The sequence below is a fragment of the Mauremys mutica genome, chromosome 21 (assembly GCF_020497125.1).
Source record: "Mauremys mutica isolate MM-2020 ecotype Southern chromosome 21, ASM2049712v1, whole genome shotgun sequence".
Classification (NCBI taxonomy): Eukaryota; Metazoa; Chordata; order Testudines; family Geoemydidae; genus Mauremys; species Mauremys mutica.
Window position 1 is genome coordinate 16,072,403 of NC_059092.1, and position 16,582 is coordinate 16,088,984.

Genomic DNA, 16,582 nt, shown 5'->3' on the forward strand with positions numbered 1-16,582 from the left:
GCACAGGAGGCTTTTCAGCAGATTGGAGGCCAGACCAATGTTAGAACTCAGGAACATGGGCTTTAGGAAGACAAAGTGGATGCCAGGGCCCCAGACATAAAAGCAAGAAAAGATGGAGGTGGGGGTGGGGAATATTTGTATGGATTAGAAAAAAGAAACAAGCACTTAATTCAATGAGCCACAAAGTCAATACACCTCTAGATACATGTGCAGGCTAGAAAAATCACATCCTATTTAACTGTAAGGTGCTACCCTGGACTGAAAATTTCCCACCACCACCGTTGCTCAGAACTGGCTCAGCTGCACTGCACACTAGCAGAAACCCTGTGCAGTTAGCCCCGGCTAGAGGGTGCTGCCGTAGCCTACGATAGCAGAAACAAAGGTCCACATGATGAAATCCTCATCTAATAGCAAAGGGCCCAATCTCTGGGCCAACCAAAGATTCTAATAATAATCAGAGATATACCAATCTCCTAGAATGGACCTTAAAAGGTCATGGAGTCCAGCCCCCTGCCTTCACCAGCAGGACCAATTTTTGCCCCAGATCCCTAAGTGGCCCCCTCAAGGATTGAACTCACAACCCTGGGTTTAGCAGGTCAATGCTCAAACCACTGAGCTAGTCCTGCCCTCTCTGGGCATGGAGGAGCAGCACAAAGTCCAGCAGGCCCCTGAACTAATGAGCTGCTTTGACAATGGACTCGCAGATACCCTCAACTTAGCGTGAGGATACTGTCGTTGCCAGTTATTAAAAATCCAGCAGCATCACTTCCATCTTCGCTGACTTGAGCATAGCGAGGTGGCTCTGCTCCAGGACCTTCTCTCTGCCAGCTGGTAGCAGAGAGGAATTCACGGGAGTTATCGCTACTTATGGGAATCACTAGTAATGAAATTCGATGGAGGATAGTCTCTCAAAGAAGGTGGTGGGAACCCCATTACTCAAGATGGACAAGGCACTGAAGAAGACAGTGTATGAAATAACCCTCTGCAGGCTCAAGGGAGGCGTAAGGGGAATGAACAGATCATTATATCTATAACTGCAGTTATAGTTCAAAACTCAACTAGTGGGGCTACTGGTGAGCGACAATTGCTTCTGCCCTCTAGTGGTGGAGCGTGGTGTTCCTACCGCACCGTGACGCTCTGTACCTCGGGGGAACACCCTACACCCCCGTCTTCATCTTTATAAAATGACTGAGTGGTATCCACTGCAAAGTTTGTCATGTCGGGGTGTCTTCAGAAGACTCATGATGCACTGAGTATGGTTGTTATAGTGATATTATAGTAAGGTTATCATTTCATGTATATAGTTATGAGGCTGAAAATGTGTCCTCATGGCTTAAAACAAGCCCAGGCAAAAACTCTCCAAGAGCAGAGAGGCAGTTCACACCTCATCAGGGCATGGATGGGACAATCCCAGCCCAGCCTCACAGGAACAAAGGACGTTGGCCTAGGCAACAGCAAAAGGCTCTGTTAGACCAGTGGTTCTCAAACTTTTGTACTGGTGACCCCTTTCACATAGCAAGCCTCTGATTGAGACCCCCCCCCCTTATAAATTAAAAACACTATTTTATATATTTAATGCCAGAACCTTGGAACTCCGCCTTCCCAAACAATCGTAGCTACATCAGTGGACGTAATCTTCCATCAACACAGCTGTGCATCCACCAGGAATTAGGTCAGCATAGCTCGGGGTGTGGTTTTTTTCACACCCCAACATACTGTAGCTGTGTTAACCTAATTTTTAAGTGTCCAAAGGCCAAAATTAAAAGCCTTGAACCTCAACCATGCTGCACCTTATCTAGTCATTTATGCTGGTGCGAAGTGGGTGTAAAAGGCTGCTCATCTGATGTGGTAGTGCTCTACACCCCCTTTGCCCCAGTGTGACTGGTTGTAGTAAATTCACTGGTGTAAACACAGAAGGTGCAGGGTGAGGGTGAATCTAAGCCCTGAACTTCACCTCCAGTGATGCTGCAAAGAAAACTGCATGACTGTGATGCCCAGTGAGTCTGCAGCCAGACAGGCTAGAAAACTAGCACTGAGCAGTGTGAATGGCCCCAGCTCGACTCAAGAATGCTTTAATCGTGAAGCCTAGCGCGAATCAGTTAAACATCAACACTGCTACCTAGTTCACGGCAGTCACTTTTAGCTTGGGATCACGAGAGCCGTGTCACCACGCGTATCCCTTTCATTCTGATCCCGAGCCCCCGCCTCTTCTGACCTCTGAGGAACACGGGGAGAGATTTCAATCCTTCTCTCACACACGACAGTGCAAAATGTTTATCTTTCTATATTTTTATTCATGTATTTGCATGTATGCAACTGCTAAGAAGGGCACCTATCCAAACGATCTAGTGATTGCTGGCACAACTTAAACATGCAGCTCAAAACCCTAATAAGGATCATTATTTGTGATACAGCCGCATCTGAGGCTCCAGCTGAGAACGGGGCTCCATTGTGCTCGGGGCTGCACGTGTGTACATAGCAAAAGACAGTCCCTACCCTCAAGAGTTTGCAATCTGTTTAGACACAGAGACAGGGGAAACAGAAGTGAAGTGATTGGCTGGTTACACAGAGCAGGGGGTGGTAGTGCCTGGCTTAGAACTCACTTTCGCTGGAGTCCCTATCATAGGATCATAGCAGCATAAGGCCTGGTCCACATTTCAGAGTTAGGTCAACGTAAGGCAGCTTACGTCACCCTAACGTTATAAGTGCCCACACTACAACGTTGCTCCCGCCGACGTAAGTCGCCCACTCCACCGACCGAACAACTCCACCTCCACCAACAGAAGGGCCTAATGCGGACATGAAAAGTATAGATTTGCCCTAGGACTGGAAGAGCGCTCAACAGTTCATCTGCTCCAGCCCCCTGCACTCAGGCCAGGCCTGAGTAATAGCTAGACTGCCCAATGCCCCATCCACGGCAGAAAGGAGCAGCACTTTGCCAAGCACTCAAAGCCACTAGAGGAAGTGATGAAACGCAAGTGCTTCCTTCCGCGAATGCTCCCCGCGCTGGCACAAGCTAAGGCCTGGGGCGCAGGTGGAGGGACGTGGATTCGCCCGAGCTCATAAGGAAGTCTGTAACCTTACTTAAAAGTCACTTTTGCTCATAATTGGAGGCACTTACCCCCTCAGATACATCATTCGCCTCGCCCCAGTTTTATTGCTAGTAATAACTCTCGTCAATTCCGCAACAGATGGAAATTTTATTTGCCTAATCATTGCCGTTTGACTTACTGTGGAGCTGCGTACGGCAGCTCAGGGCAGAAATGTTCCGGCAGAGGTGATGGCTGTGGGAGAGCCGGGAACGTGGCATTTAGTGCCAAGGCCACCTTGAAGATTTGTGGATTTGGGAGGCGGCTCCATAAAGTCGCTTCTTTTTCATTTCCTTCCCCAGCAACAGCAACCATTCAAATTATGATGTGCAGCTGGCTGAAGAGCTGCTGCTCAGGTGTTCATTCCGTAATCCCTACGGCGAGCCTCGGAGACAGCTCTGCTCTCTGTTTAATGGCACTGCAGTGCTTGGTTGGGTTAACACAGGGTGCACGTTTCCTGCAGATTGCCATGGGGATATCTCATAGGCCCTATTGAAATGGCATGTTGTGGTATCTTAGGTTCCTCTCAGGTGTCTCTCTCCCCAGACAATGCCGGGGTGCTCGGCCATTAGCAATGGTCTTAGAAGAGCTCTGGCTGCCGCTCCACGCTAGAGGTAAGATGGCATCTTGAGCAGAGCTGAGCAAATCACAGATTTTTTTTCAAACCCACGAATCAAAGTGTTTTGACCTTTGGGGAATTTCTGGGTGGTTGGGGTTTTGTTTTGATGGGAACAGCCGAGGGAAATGGACACACATTCGCGGCATGTTTTCATGTCACCAAAGCTGCATTTTTCACCAAAATAAAAACTTGGGCTGAAAAATGTTGCCCATCTCTGATCTTGAGGTCTGTTGACTGGCCAAAGATATAGGCTATATGGGGGCATTATTCTGCCTTCCAAGAAGGGGATCAGGCACTGCCTGCCTGACTCCTCTCCAAACCCCACCAGCTAGGCCTGGAGAAATGAGGCACTTATATAGCAAACTAGTTAGACACTTGTCCAAGTAGGGGAGTGGTCCCATAGCCTCCACAAGGAGGACTTTACGCTGCCTCAGGCATTTAGATTGCTGGGTCTAACTCCTCTAGGGAAGCTTTGGCAATCTCGACCTAAATCCCCAGCAGTACAACCAAGCCTCAATTCCAGTTCCTGGCGTGTAGGGAAGTTCCTAAGAGTTTCCAGTCTCACCAGCCAAGCTTGGTGAGGAGGTCCCCTTCCGTAGTGGCAGCTCTCTTCTCTAGGGATCTTCCCTCCCCAGCTCCCCTCTGTGCACAGTGGGATGTTTAGTTATTGCTGTGCACAAATGTTGACAGCAGCACGGCTGACTCTTGGCACAGATCCTTTATTGCCATGACATCACGTAGCTGCTACATTTTCAGTAAAGTGGGGCCTACTTCCCTGAATATCCCATGGGATTTTAGGGGCCAGGCCATGCACTGGGTTGGGCCCTTGGGTTTTGCACATAAGGGTTACGTTTCCAGCCTCTCTCAAAGCACCGCGCCGGAGCAGGTAGCCTCGTGATGGCAGATCTGGGGTCTTTATTCCAACGTGCCAGCTCCAGGAGCGTATTCATATTCTGGAAGCAATCTGGTGCCATGGCGGAGGCCTCTCCTGCTGGGCTCACCTGGATGGATGGTTTGTGCCCTGCTCGAGCAGAGAGAGAAAGAACGGCCTGGTTTCTCGGCCCATAAGATTGGTGCTGGGGAAGGGCACGGAGGGCAGATGCAGAGATGGACAGCTCATTATACTGCTTTAGGTACCGTTCCTTTTTTCCTCTCTCTTTCTCTATTCTTCCTTTCTCCCTTCCCTCTCTCTTTTCCTCTCCTGCCTTTGTCTCTCATCCACAGTCTCTCCTCCTTTATTCGCATCTGTTCAGGCAGTAGGTGGCCATTGCCTGCACACCAGCGTAGGCGCATTTGCCCTCCCTTCAGCCTGGTCCTGCCATTGGCCACCATCCTCCTCCCCACTGGCTCACGGGCCTGCCCCCAGGAACAGAACACCTGCCTGGGCTGCGAGGTGCTGATCGCCCCCACTGCACCAAAGCATCGCATCACATGCTCGCTGGAATGCGAATCAGGCATTCCTGTCTTCTAGGCCACTTGGGAAATCTCAACCCATGGTCCTATCTGGCCATTTCTTGACTGTGGTGTGCTAGGCACAGAGCAACGGTTCCCCATCGATCTCACCCCAGCAGCTGTCAGATTCACAGTGCCTTCTCCTACAGACTCATAGAAACACAGGGCTGGAAAGGACCTTGAGAGGCCATCACGTCCAAGCCCCCTGCGCTGAGGCAGGACCAAGAAAACCCAGACCATCCCTGACAGGTGTTTGTCCAACATGGTCTTAAAAACCTCCAGTGACGGAGATTCCACAACCTCCCTTCAAAGCCTGTTCCAGAGTTTAGCTACCCTTAGAGCTTGAAAGGTTTTCCTAGTATCTAACCCAGGGATAGGCAACCTATGGCACGTGTGCCGAAGGCAGCACACGAGCTGATTTTCAGTGGCACTCACACTGCCCAGGTCCTGGCCGGTCTGGGGGGGCTCTGCATTTTAATTTAATTTGAAATGAAGCTTCTTAAACATTTTAAAATCCTTATTTACTTTACATACAACAATAGTTTAGTTATATATTATAGACTTATATGAAGAGACCTTCTAAAAAGGTTAAAATGTATTACTGGCATGCGAAACCTTAAATTAGAGTGAATAAATGAAGACTCGGCACAGCACTTCTGAAAGGTTGCCGAGCCCTGATCTAACCTAATCTCCGTGGCCGCAGATTAAGCCCATTACTTCTAGCCCTACCTTCAGTGGACACGAAGAACAATTGATCACTGTCCTCTTCATTGATCAGATCCCCGCTCTGTCTTGGTTTCCCAGACTAAACATGCCCAGTTTTTTTAACCTTTTTCATGGGTCAGGTTTTCTAACCCTCTTGTGATTTTTGGTGCTCTCCTCTGGACCCTTTCCAATTTGCCCAGATCTTCTCGAAAGTACAGTGCCCAGAATTGGACACAGAACTCCTGCTGGGGCCTCACCAGTGCCGAGACACTGGGACAATTAGCTCCTGTGTCTTACATACAACACCCCAGTTAATACACCCCAGAATATTAGCCTTTTTTGCAACTGCATCACATTATTGACTCATATTCACGCTGTGATCCGCTATAAGCCCTTTGGAGCAGTACTACTGCCTAGCCAGCTGGTCCCCATTGTGTAGTTGTGCGTCTGATTTTTTTCCTGACTCCGTGACGTAGTTTGCATTTGTCTTTGTTGAATTTCATCTTGTTGATTTCAAACCAATTCTCCAAATTGTTGAGGTGAGCTGGATTAGAATTCAGCTCACCTCAACAATTTGGAGCCCCGCCCAGCTTGATGCCTTCTGCAAATTTTATAAGTGTACTCCATTATCCAAGTCATTAAGGAAATATTGAACAGGCCTGAACCCAGGACTGACCCCACTAGTTACGCCCTTCCAGTTTGACAGCAAACCATTGATAACTGCTTCTTGAATATGGTCTTTCAACCAGTTGTGCACCCACCTTGCAGGATAGGATAGGAGCTGTGAGGCCAAAGCTCAGAGACCCTGGCCAAATGGGAATGCAGACAATGGCCGGATCTGGATGGAATTTCACCTCCTCCTTTGGCGCACCTGACCCCATTCATAGAACTGGACTTGAAGTCAATGACTATGCTTGAAATGAAGGATTTCTCAATGATTAAGGCCCTAGTCTAGGACATAGAAAACCCAGGTTCAAGTCCCGCAGCTACCACAGACTTGTGTGACCTTTGGCAAGTCACTCAATCTGGCTGGGCCTGAGTTCACCACCTGTAAAATAGAAATAACCGTTCCTTCCTCCTTCATGGGAGCACTGTGATTAAAGATTGTGAGATGCTCATCTCCTACATTAATGGGGGCTGTATGAGTACCTTCAATAGATTTCCGCAGCTCTGGCAGAAAGACCCTCCACAACGAGACTCCACCATCCTGATTTCGGCTGCCCACTGGCAATTAACGAGGCCGCCTTTAGTTACCATGGCTACTGATCATGTTTCCTGGCTAATGACCTAACTTAACATGGGATCTTTGAATCAGGGACCCACTCTGAGTGAAGCAAATGGCATTGAGAGAATAATTACAGTAACATCTCCGCTTTTCTATTTATTTTAAAATGAGGCCGCAACCACCCTAGAGGCACAAACAGTCCCTATTTTTCTGCCACTCCTTCCCCTCCCACAATCCTCCTTTTCCTCATCCTAACTAGGTATTTATATGGCCTCCATAACTACAGTATCTAAGGCCAAGATTCTTATTTAGGCACTGAAGGCCTTTTGAAATCAATGGGCGTTAGGTGCCTAAATACCTTTGAGGAGCTGGACCTAAGAGCCTTGTTCACACTAGCCCTGTGAAATGGAGAAGTACCTTGATCCACATGCTATAAATGATGTTGCTGAAGCACTAGGAGACTGAGTAACATACCCACGATCACCGAGGAAGCCCACGGAAGGCGCAGGAAGTGAATGTGGATCTTCCAAATCTCAGCGCAGTGCATTCACCACAAGGCCAACCTTCCTCCGTTCACACCTCCTTGGAGCTTCCCACTAAATACTGAATTTAAAAGCAGCCCTGAATTCAATGGCAATCACCATACCACAGCAGACAGCCCGGAGCCCAAAGTTAGAGGGTAGCTAGGTTGGGCTCAAGGCCCATTACAATGAAAAAGGGGACCAGCTCTCCAAGGTTTTGGTGTGGGCCCATTTCTGGTCAATAAACCAGATCCTCAACTGGTGTAAAATTAGCACAGCTCCATTGCCTTCAACAGAGTGAGGATGATTTGCACCAAGTGGAGGATCAGGTCCATATATTGCAAAACCCAACACATTTACACACATTCTACAGTTGCCCACCTGTTAAGCAGGAAAATCTGTGAAATTAATATTGCATCTTCTTCATCCTATTCAAAGAGCAAATGAAATGGTGGCACATCATCTCTGGGAGAAATTGTTTCATGTTTCAATTACACTTTTTGTGATATTTCCCCTGTTTATTGACCATTTATAGAGGTGGGAGAAAGTTTCAAATCTCCATGAAATTTCAAAAGATGGTAAACAACCTCTCCTGCTATCCCCCCTCCCCATCAAAAACAAAACATCAGAGCAGCCATACTTGGTCAGACCAAAGGTCCATCTAGCCCAGTGTCCTGTCTTCCGACAGTGGCCAAGGCCAGGTGCCCCAGAGGGAATGAACAGAACAGGGGATCATCCAGTGATCCATCCCCTGTCGCCCATTCCCAGCTTCTGGCAAACAAAACAACAAGAAGAACACCACACCACCCAGGTGGTGCGGGAGGGGATTGTGAGAGATTTTGACATTTTATGCTATTTTTTTCCCCAACTAGCTCTACATCAGGGGTGGCCAACCTGAGCCGAGAAGGAGCCAGAATTTACCAATGTACATTGCCAAAGAGCCACAGTAATACGTCAGCAGCCCCCCATGAACTCCCCCCCACTCCCAGTGCCTCTCGCCTACTGGCAGCCCCACTGATCAGCACCTCCCCCTCCCTCCCTGCACCTCCCGATCAGCTGTTTCATAGCGTGCAGGAGGCTCTGGGGGGGAGAGTGAGGCCACTGCAGGCTCAGGGGAGGGGGCGGGAAGGGGTGGAGTGGGGGCAGGGCCTGAGGCAGAGCCTGGGGTTGAGCAGTGAGCCCTCCCTCCCCGGCACATTGGAAAGTTGGCGCCTGTAGCTCCAGCCCCGGAGTCGGTGCCTATACAGGGAGCTGCATATTAACTTCTGAAGAGCTGCAGCTTGGCCATCCCAGCTCTACATGTTCCAAAGCAGGTAGCCCCAGACCTATTGCCACCTACTGACCTCCAGAAACCGGTTTACTTGTCCAATGGCATCAGCAGAGGACGATGAGTCCAGAGAGCGGATGAAATGTCCAATGTGCAACGTCTTAGAGGTATCCCAGGTAGGCTAAATTGAAATAGCGTCGCACCAGTCAAATTGTATCCAATGCAATTGCTGCCCCTCTGAGGGCCGAGAACTGCAACTCCTCAGGGCACGCTGAGGGAGGTCTCGCACGTAGAGTGAAAGATGGGAAGAAGACTATGAGGAAGCCACAGTAGAGAAACTACAGCTCCCAGCATCCCGTGAGGCTTTGTGGTTCTTAGTGCCAAACAGTAATCACTTGGCTAGATTCTGACTTCAGCTACCCCAGTGTGTTGTTGGAGTAAGACAATGGTGCCAACAGAGCTCTTCTAGATTTAACCTGAGGTGAGATCCAAATTGGTCCCTTTAGAATCCTTCTCACAACAGGGAAACATTATAAATTATAGATGACACCGTTTTTTCAACCCGTTTAATCAATTTTTCATGAGTGCTTTTTGAATACAGAGCATGGTATTGAAGCAGCTGATAAGTAGTGTGCCCTTAACCTGTTTTATTACATAGGCAGTGAGGCAGATCCTCAGCTGGTGCATATCAGCATTCGTAAATTGACTTCAGCGAAGCTACACCGGCTTCCAGGAGCTTTAGACAATGGTTTTGTACTTGACCATGTTCTGCCCTCACTTGCAGTGGAGTGACTCTGGAGTCACAACATTTCCAAACCTGGCTCACTGTACTTTGCTATTTAGTTCTTTTTGGAGGAAGCAAACTTCGGGGGAAAGTCTGCAATCCATCGTGCACGGCGTGGAGAGCTTTATACAGAACTGTTTGACTTCTGCATTTCTAAATACCTGGGCCTGGCTCCTCACCACCCGGCACCTTGCACAGTCAGTTACACCAGCGCAAACTGCTCCCACTCTAACCTTGGTGCTGCAGAAGTTACTGACACATGGAGTGAGCTGGAGAAGGGGGATTGAGGGGCGCTGGACCAGACAGAGCTGGAGGTGTTTGCCCTGCAGCCAACCTTAGGAAGCAGAATGTGCGGAGGGTCCTCTGGTCCCGCGGCTCCGGTGGAGCATCCGCAGGCACGCCTGCGGGAGGTCCACCGGAGCCTCCTGCCGCCCTCCCGGCGACCGGCAGAGCGCCCCCCGCAGCATGCCGCCCCAAGCACGCGCTTCACGTGCTGGGGTCTGGAGCCGGGCCCTGGCCCAGGGGTTCGGGTACCAGCCTCCAATGCAGAGACCTGGTGTCATAGGTTTATTCCCCACTTTGAACTTTAGCGTCCACAAGATGGGGACCTGCATGGACTCCTCTAAACTAAAATCCTAGCTTAGATCTGGTTCTTGCTGCCACCAGCCAGGTTTTTAGTGTCTGGCACACTCCCTGTTCCCCCAAACTTTCCCTGGGGAACACAGATCCAAACTCCTTGAATCTTAATACAAAGAGGGATTCCCTATCCCCTTTCCCTTCCCCTAGTCCTTGGGAAAGATACCTTGATTCAAATTCCTTGAATCAAACAAAGAGGGATTCCCTATCCCCCTTCCCTTCCCCTGAAAATCCAAACAAGGGAAGAAATCAATCAAGTTCTAAAAAAGAAAAGGATTTTATTAAAAGTAAGAAAGAAAGTACACTATCTCTGTAACACCAGGATGAAAAATATACAGGGTCTAGCTATAAACCTGGAGAGGCTTTCCCCCCATCCCTTTCTCAGAATAATCAAAGTAACAGCAAACAGAAATAAAGATATTTCTCCAGCAAACACACAATTGCAAATGTAGAAATTAATTATAAGACTAAACCGCCTTTCTAATACTCACTATACTGAATAGAAGAAAATACTTCAGGAAAACTTGGAGAACTTGGAGATATGTCTGGCCTCTCTTAGATCCAAAGAGAGAACGGCAACCCAAACAAAGGACACAGACAAAGACTTCCCTCCACAGAGATTTGAAATTATCTTGTCCCCTGACTGATCCTCTGGTCAGGTGTTCATCAGGTTACTGCTTGTTAACCCTTTACAGGTAAAAGAGACCTTAACCCTTAACTATCTGTTTATGACACCTAGGTACAATACCCTGCTCCGCCCTGGCTTAGCCTTTCTCCATCTCAGTCTGTGATCTATACAGAGGGGCTATCGCACTTCCCTATCACACAGGGGTGTTAGGAGAATACATACATTAAAGAGTCTCTGGTGCTGAGGCCTGTAAGTGGCACAGGTAACCCCAGACCTACTCACATGTACAGGAGGCGATGGGGGAATAATGCGCTTGGTGGGGCCATTGCTCCCCGTCAGGCAGCACGGCTACTGAGAATTGAACTGGTCCATAGAACAGAAGGGCACCGCCAGCCTCTGGATCTACACTGGGAAAACCAGCAGACGTGGCCTTCCCCATTGGCGAGGCGCTTTGCTGCTGCTTGTGGGTGAACCGAGCCCTGGGGCACAGTTCACGGCGACTGCCCCGTATCCCCTCTCTGTGTCCAGCAAGGGCGCCCATTCTTGAACATAAGAACATAAGAAAGGCCGTACCGGGTCAGACCAAAGGTCCATCTAGCCCAGTATCTGTCTACCGACAGTGGCCAATGCCAGGTGCCCCTGAGGGAGTGAACCTAACAGGCAATGATCAAGTGATCTCTCTCCTGCCATCCATCTCCATCCTCTGACGAACAGAGGCTAGGGACACCATTCTTACCCATCCTGGCTAATAGCCATTTATGGACTTAGCCACCATGAATTTATCCAGTCCCCTTTTAAACATTGTTATAGTCCTAGCCTTCACAACCTCCTCAGGTAAGGAGTTCCACAAGTTGACTGTGCACTGCGTGAAGAAGAACTTCCTTTTATTTGTTTTAAACCTGCTGCCTATTAATTTCATTTGGTGACCCCTAGTTCTTGTATTATGGGAATAAGTAAATAACTTTTCCTTATCCACTTTCTCAACATCACTCATGATTTTATATACCTCTATCATGTCCCCCCTTAGTCTTCTCTTTTCCAAACTGAAGAGTCCTAGCCTCTTTAATCTTTCCTCATATGGGACCCTCTCTAAACCCCTAATCATTTTAGTTGCTCTTTTCTGAACCTTTTCTAGTGCTAGAATATCTTTTTTGAGGTGAGGAGACCACATCTGTACACAGTATTCGAGATGTGGGCGTACCATGGATTTATATAAGGGCAATAATATATTCTCAGTCTTATTCTCTATCCCCTTTTTAATGATTCCTAACATCCTGTTTGCTTTTTTGACCGCCTCTGCACACTGCGTGGACATCTTTAGAGAACTATCCACGATAACTCCAAGATCTTTTTCCTGACTCGTTGTAGCTAAATTAGCCCCCATCATGTTGTATGTATAGTTGGGGTTATTTTTTCCAATGTGCATTACTTTACATTTATCCACATTAAATTTCATTTGCCATTTTGTTGCCCAATCACTTAGTTTTGTGAGATCTTTTTGAAGTTCTTCACAATCTGCTTTGGTCTTAACTATCTTGAGTAGTTTAGTATCATCTGCAAACTTTGCCACCTCACTGTTTACCCCTTTCTCCAGATCATTTATGAATAAATTGAATAGGATTGGTCCTAGGACTGACCTTTGGGGAACACCACTAGTTACCCCTCTCCATTCTGAGAATTTACCATTAATTCCTACCCTTTGTTCCCTGTCCTTTAACCAGTTCTCAATCCATGAAAGGACCTTTCCTTTTATCCCATGACAGCTTAATTTACGTAAGAGCCTTTGGTGAGGGACCTTGTCAAAGGCTTTCTGGAAATCTAAGTACACTATGTCCACCAGATCCCCCTTGTCCACATGTTTGTTGACCCCTTCAAAGAACTCTAATAGATTAGTAAGACATGATTTCCCTTTACAGAAACCATGTTGACTATTGCTCAAGAGTTTATGTTTTTCTATGTGTCTGACAATTTTATTCTTTACTATTGTTTCAACTAATTTGCCCGGTACCGACGTTAGACTTACCGGTCTGTAATTGCCGGGATCACCCCTAGAGCCCTTTTTAAATACTGGCGTTACATTAGCTAACTTCCAGTCATTGGGTACCGAAGCCGATTTAAAGGACAGGTTACAAACCTTAGTTAATAGTTCCGCAACTTCACATTTGAGTTCTTTCAGAACTCTTGGGTGAATGCCATCTGGTCCCGGTGACTTGTTAATGTTGAGTTTATCAATTAATTCCAAAACCTCCTCTAGTGACACTTCAGTCTGTGACAGTTCCTCAGATTTGTCACCTACAAAAGCCAGCTCAGGTTTGGGAATCTCCCTAACATCCTCAGCCGTGAAGACTGAAGCAAAGAATCCATTTAGTTTCTCCGCAATGACTTTATCATCTTTAAGCGCTCCTTTTGAATTTTGATCATCAAGGGGCCCCTTGATTGTTTAGAAGGCTTCCTGCTTCTGATGTACTTAAAAAACATTTTGTTATTACCTTTGGAGTTTTTGGCTAGCCGTTCTTCAAACTCCTCTTTGGCTTTTCTTATTACACTCTTGCACTTAAGTTGGCAGTGTTTGTGCTCCTTTCTATTTGCCTCACTAGGATTTGACTTCCACTTTTTAAAGGAAGTCTTTTTATCTCTCACTGCTTCTTTTACATGGTTGTTAAGCCACGGTGGCTCTTTTTTAGTTCTTTTACTGTTTTTCTTAATTTGGGGTATACATTGAAGTTGGGCCTCTATTATGGTGTCTTTAAAAAGGGCCCACGCAACTTGCAGGGATTTCACTTTAGTCACTGTACCTTTTAACTTTTGTCTAACTAACCCCCTCATTTTTGTATAGTTCCCCCTTTTGAAATTAAAGGCCACAGTGTTGGGCAGTTGAGATGTTCTTCCCACCACAGGGATGTTGAATGCTATTGTATTATGGTCACTATTTCCAAGCGGTCCTGCTATAGTTACCTCTTGGACCAGCTCCTGCGCTCCACTCAGGATTAAATCTAGAGTCGCCTCTCCCCTTGTGGGTTCCCGTACCTTGGCTCCAGGCTCCTCAGCCGTCACCTCTCCAGGGTGTGGAGACGCGTGTCGCTCTCTCCCTCTGGACCAGGGTATCTCCAGGCTGCACCGTCCCTGCCTTCACTAGGTGATTCCCAAGCAAAAGATACAGGGCCTAAGCAGCCTCCTCCAAGGTGTTACACCGGCTAGTTCGGGGTAGGCAACCTCTGGCACAGGTGCTGAAGGCGGCACGTGAGCTGATTTTCCATGGCACTCACACTGCCCGGGTCCTGGCCGGTCGGGGAGGGGGCTCTGCATTTTAATTTAATTTTAAATGAAGCTTCTTAAACATTTTAAAAACCTTATTTACTTTACATACAACAATAGTTTAGTTCTATATTATAGATTTATAGAAAGAGACCTTCTAAAAACGTTAAAATGTATGACCAGCACGCGAAACCTTAAATGAGAGTGAATAAATGAAGACTCGGCACCCCACTTCTGAAAGGTTGCCGACCTCTGGGCTAGTTGCTCCCAGGTTTAAGTTACCACCCAGCTCTTCCTAAGCAAGCACCTTTATTCTTAAAGGTAAAAGCACTACAGAGAAAACATATTAAAACAATACAAGAACCTGCACATGTGCAACAGGCTGACCAGAGCTCTCACACACCCCAAGTCCAACAAGGGCCCTGGTTGGTGTTTAATCCTTCAGATCCCAGCGAGGGTTTCTCCCAGGGGTCATAAATTCATCGCAGCTTCAGCTCAGAACAAGCACCCAAGTTCTTGTGGGGCTTCAGCGGGCCCAAGACCTTCCACTCCTTCCCTAAGGACAGGGCTCATCTTGGAGCAGAGGTCTGGTCCATTTGCTGGATCAGAAAGCGGGGCCTGAGTCAGTTTGAATTCAGGCTGTTTAACCCAAATCCCTCTCTTTGTCCCATTGGGCCCTGGAGAATCCAGTCTGAACCAGTATAAGCAAGCGTCTCTCCAGAAGCTGGTAGCTCTCAGGAGGTGTTACAACCTGAGTACATTTGCATAACCCGTCCCAACGTCCCTGGAGGGCTGTGGTACCCCTCTCCCCTGGGATTACATGAAATCCCTCAATAGCACACACACATTTGCATTTTTAATACAAGGAACTCCCAAAACACTTATACCTAACTCAGGAAGGTTTGTCCAGGAGATTGCAGGAGATTGTGAACCTGTCACACCCTGTTTTCAGTCTCCTTCCTAGCCCCAGGGAGGGGGCATCACTCCATGTGATGCATGCTGGGAATGTACCGCCCCACCGTCGCGGGTGTGTGGCTTTCTGCTATTTTCTCCATCAGTGGCTCAGGCAGATTTTGTCTCTGAGTCTTTTTCGGCTTGTTGTTGCATTTAATTATTTTTTTTAAAGAGCCAAATTAGATTAATCCATCTCTAAATTAATTTGTGGGTTGGTGTGGAAACCGGTTCGCCATCTTGGCAGCTCCTAGGGACAAGGGGAAACAAACAAGGGCTCATGGCTTAGTTTGTCTCCTTTGGTGTTGTGTGTGTGTGTGTGGTTATGTGGGTATATTTGTGTGCATTATGTATGAAGGCATCTTTCTGCATGTGTGTGTATCATATGTAAGGCTACATTTTAGTCACGGGTATTTTTAGTAAAAGTCATGGACTGGTCACAGGCAGTAAAACAAAATTCACAGCCTGTGAGCAGTCGATACATCCCTAACTATATATATCCCTAACTAAAACTTGGGTGGGGAGGCCTCGGGTGCTCTGGCAGGGTGGTCTGGGGTCGCTGTGGGTTCTGGGGGAGGGGGCCCAGGACCCGCGCTGGTGCTGGGGGTGGGGAGGACTGTCGGGCAGCGGCACCCAGCCAAGTACCCCTGCTGGTGCTGTGGGGGGGAGGGTTGGCGTGGCTGGCAGGGTCCCTACCCGGCTCCGTGTGTCCCTGCAGCTCCTAGGTGGTGGAGGGGCCAGGAGGCTCTGCGCACTGCTCCTGCCACAAGCACCAGCTGCGCAGCTCCTGTTGGCCAGGAACTGCAGCCAATGGAAGCTGCGGGGGCGGGGCCTGCAGATGGGGGCAGCATGCAGAACCCCCTGACTTTTCCACCTATGAGCAGCAGGGCCATGCCAGTGGGAGCCGGGGAGTCCCCCACCCCAAGGTAAGCACCTCCCCCGCACCCTACAACCCCCTGCCCCTAGCCTTGCGCCCCCTCCCATACTGTATCTGTGCATACTTTTGTGCACCCTCGTGCGTGCATTTGAGTAGATGCGCGTGTGCCCGCGCGCTTGTGTGCGTGTGCAGGTGCTTTTTTGCATTAAAACCCAAAATGACCAGACTAAAACAAACCCCTCAGGCCCAGGCCAGCCCTACTGAGTGCACTGCTGTTACGCCAGGGGTGAATTTGGCTCATGATTTTTTAACCAGACCAAATTCAACTCTGAACCCCACCCACTCCCATGCAGCCAGCCTGCTGTTATCCCACCGCATCAGGCCCGGGCCTGCGCCTGTTCCCATTTCAGTCAGTCAGCGGCAGATCGCACAGGCTCTAAATTCTGTTCTGACGCCTCACCTGGGACTGCAGAGGGTGTAAAATCAGTGCAGGATTTGGCCCTATTGACTGCAGTGATGCCAGGCTGGGCGTTAAATGGGCGAAGGTGCGTCGAAGGGAGCACAAACTGGCGT

The 16,582-nt window shown here is 48.4% G+C and overlaps 1 protein-coding gene across 1 annotated transcript in view; it reads right to left on the reverse strand.

Moving 5' to 3' along the window:
• ACTL8 (actin like 8) overlaps window positions 1-16,582 on the reverse strand; it is a 104,372-nt gene that overhangs the window by 35,855 nt on the left and 51,935 nt on the right. The gene's annotated exons all lie outside the window — the stretch shown is intronic.